The sequence below is a fragment of the Camelus bactrianus genome, chromosome 1 (assembly GCF_048773025.1).
Source record: "Camelus bactrianus isolate YW-2024 breed Bactrian camel chromosome 1, ASM4877302v1, whole genome shotgun sequence".
Lineage (NCBI taxonomy): Eukaryota > Metazoa > Chordata > Mammalia > Artiodactyla > Camelidae > Camelus > Camelus bactrianus.
The window spans coordinates 94,981,226-94,984,930 of record NC_133539.1 but is presented as its reverse complement, the minus strand read 5'-3'; the positions used below and the strand labels follow the sequence as shown (position 1 = coordinate 94,984,930).

General features: G+C 35.4%; 1 non-coding gene across 1 annotated transcript; it reads left to right on the top strand.

Annotated features, from left to right (window-relative positions):
* Positions 1-3,345: 3,345 nt before the first annotated feature.
* On the top strand, positions 3,346-3,419 carry TRNAS-UGA (transfer RNA serine (anticodon UGA)). Its single transcript has one exon. It is a non-coding gene; the product is annotated as a tRNA-Ser (tRNA).
* Positions 3,420-3,705: the final 286 nt, after the last annotated feature.

Below are 3,705 nucleotides of genomic sequence, written 5' to 3'. Positions count from 1 at the left end.
TTAACATTTGCAGTTACAAAAATAATAATTGAGCTAGCATTCTGAGTGCTTGCTAATTGCCATGCATGGTCCTAAGCAATTCACATGAATTAACTCATTTATCTTCACAACCATCCTGATTCCTTCTTACAGGTGGTAAAACTGAAGTTCAGAGCAATTCGGTAAATGTCTCAAAGCCTTACTTCTGTATTTGTGACTTACTGGAATTAATTCAGTATTAAAAATATAAGGCTGTTACATATGTATATTTTTGTCAAGGAAGCAGTTAACCATTCTGATTCTTAACCAAAGGTAAAGATAGTAATTTTGTTCACAAGTTGTTTACAAACTCATAGCAGTGGATTAATAATCCTTTTAGAACCTCTCCTGTTACTCAGTTTACACAACTGTGGTTAAGTATGTAGATAATCAAATCCAGCATATCGGGAGGTGGCCTTTAGTGAATTAGAAACTTTGTGTGAAATGAACTAGTAAGTTCAAGTCAATGACAAGATGTAAAAAAATTCCGTAGTAATATTAGTGTTGCTCCTGTTATTTCTTTCCTGGTTTTACCTTATACTTTCTTTGTAAGAAAGAAGCAATCTTGTAATATGTAAACTGAGTTTGATTTAGAGAAGAGGCCTTCTTTTTCTGTGTCTAGTTTCAAGGAAGTTCTAGGCAAGACCAATTCCCTCTTTTGCAGATGGATGTGGTTAGGCTGAGAAATTAATAAGGGGGCTGATGATTTCATAGTAAAGATCTTCTGTTCTTTAGGGGTGTCTTGTATTTGACTCTTTTTTCAAAGGCCAGGATAATTTACTGTCAGGAAGACCAGTATTCTGCCCTTCACTCTCAGTTTTGCCACACAGAGATTTTGAAAGACAATGTAACAATCATTTCTAGTGCAATTAACATCAGAGAAACTTTCAGTTAATGCTAAAAGCTACACTGATTTCTAAGAGTGCTCTCCCCTACCCTATCCTGTTTTATTTTCTTGTCTGTAAATTAGGAATAGCTCTAATCTACTATAGTAGTGGCCTGAAAATGGTCAAATGACTGCAAAGTGAAGCTTCTAGTGCTACTGTGTATTTTTTTATGATGACTGTCTTGAAACTTCAACGTTGTTTTTTCGGAGTAAGCCAGTGCATACTGGTAATTTTCATAGATCCCTTAAGGGAGCATTCTGTGCTTCTAGAAAGCTAACCTGTGATCCCTCTTGGGTAGTAGTTCTAAAATTTGTGCATGCGTCAGATTCACCTGGAGGGCTTATTAAAATATGGGTTGCTGGGCAGCACCTCCAGAGTTTATGATTCAGTAGGTCTAGAGTGGGGCCCAGGAATTTGCACGTCTACCAAGTTCTCAGGTGATGCTGATGCTACTGGTCCAAGAACACTTTGGAACCACTGATCTAGGAAATGCTACAGAGATATACTTGCTGGGGTCCCTATGACCATCCAGTGAGATCCATTTCTATGGGCCACTGCATTGAATGAATGCCGTGAATATGATTTTTGTCCTCTTGGCAAAGTGGATATGGACAAACAATCTGTGGATACACTATTTGGAAAAATGAAAGTAGTAGTTCAAAACAGACTTTCTTGTAAACTATTAAATGCATATTAATATCAAGTATTACCCTAGGGTAATGAAATAAAGATCACAGAATGTAGGTGGGGTAGAGATGGCAGATGGAGGGGAATATTTGTAGGTTTAAGACTTTTAACTGTCAGCCTTTCAGTATTTATTTAGCCAATCCTAGAAGACCATGTATCTGAAAGGGAAGACAACTGACAGTGAGGAGATACTCAAAGTGTAACACGAGCTGAGGTAAATGTGTTTTCTGGGGTGAAGGACTCACTTCCTTATCTCTCCCTAGTAGGAAATACTCAGTTGATCATGAGAATTATAGAATTAGCGCTGTCATCCAATTTTCAAAAATAATTCAAATCAGCACAATTGTTCCATTTTTCTTAAGCTGAAAATAAGTTATTTTCTCTTCATTTTTTCTTTATAAAAATGTTCTTGTATAAAAGTCTAAAAAATGAAAACTGTTATCTTAAAGTCTTCTTAATGTATGGGTTCTTTTTAAAGGTATAGTTTCACAAGCGTCACAAAGTTTTCAAGTGGCATCTAATCCCATATTTTCTCATACACTGCCCTTGTAATAATACCTTGAACCAATATCTCTGAAAAGTTCAAAGCTATTCCAGTATCTTTATATCACTTATTCTCAAAATATGTCTGGGAGGATGCAGGAAAGGTATTATTAAACCCATTCTACAGGCAGGACAACTGAGGTCCAGAGTGCTTACATAACCTAGGAAATGAGTGGTCCAGTCTGTTATTATACACTTGCTTTAGAATTTTAACATCCTGCCTTCTGTTTGAAGCCACATGTTATGTACTTCCAGAATGAAAAGTGTTTTTATTTTTGAATCAGGGCTTTGTAAAATGCCAAGTCATTTAATCCTAACTGATCTTTGTCAACTCTTTCTCTAGGTGCTTAAGCTAAGCTTATTCTTATTACCTCTGTTCTCTGTTTTAACAAATTTACATATACCTTTCTTATTTTTATAATGATATTATTATGGCTTTTTTCTTACAAAAGTAATATATATTTATTGCAACAATTTTAGGAAATATTTAAAATATTACAAATAAAAGTAACCTCTGATGCCATCACCCAGAGATATCTGCCAGTGCCACCTTGTGAACATGCATCCATTTATTTTTCTACAAAATCCTTTAAGATGGAAAAGGATTTTTTATATTAAAAATGTATGCTGAACTTCTTTCTATGTTATTAATATATTTTACAACCCTTTCTTATGGTAAATGCTATTGAAGCATGGCAGACATGCAAAAAAGTAAACAGTCATCAGTGTACAGTTTAATGAACATTCACAAAGTGAACATCCCCATGTATCAGTCTGAGACCAAGGAAGGAACACTGACAGACCTCCAGAAACCCTCTGTGCTCTGTCCTCACCTCCAATAGTGAGGCACTCCCAAAGTTAACCATCAGTTATTGTTGCATCACTTTTAATTAGCTATAAATGACATATAGTATATAGTCTTTTGTGTCTGGCTTCCTTTGTTCAGCATTGTGTTTATTAGATACATTCTTGCACAAACCCTTCTCAATGGCGACACAATATACTGTTATTAATGGATTACTAGGATTTTCTCAAACATGAAAGCAAAATACACTCTTCTGTGGGACATTTAAGGCATTTCTAATTTCTCACTGTCATAAACAATGTTGTTGTGAGCATCCTTTATTGTTCTGCTCCCATTCCTATACAGTCCATAGGATAAGTTCCTTGAAACAGAAATGCTGGCTTTAAAGATATTCACAGCATTAGGGGAGTTGTATAGCTCAGTGGTAGAGCACATGCCTTGAATGCACGAGGTCCTGGGTTCAATCCCCAGTGCCTCCATTAAAAATAAATAAATAAATAAACCTAAAGATGTTCACAGTGTTGAGAATTTTGATGAGTATTACTAGACTGCTTTTTAGAGTGGTGAAAATGTATTTCCACCAGCAGCAATTGAGAGAGCCTCTTTCCCAGTATCTTCTCCATCAGTGTATATTACAATTTTCTTTTATCCTTAAGGTTCTGTGGTCTCTGGTCTCAGCATATTAATATCAGTATTTCTTAATTCAAATCTTGAATTATTTTAGAGAAACAAGGACCAGTTTTTATTTTTTAAAGCTAAGTTATT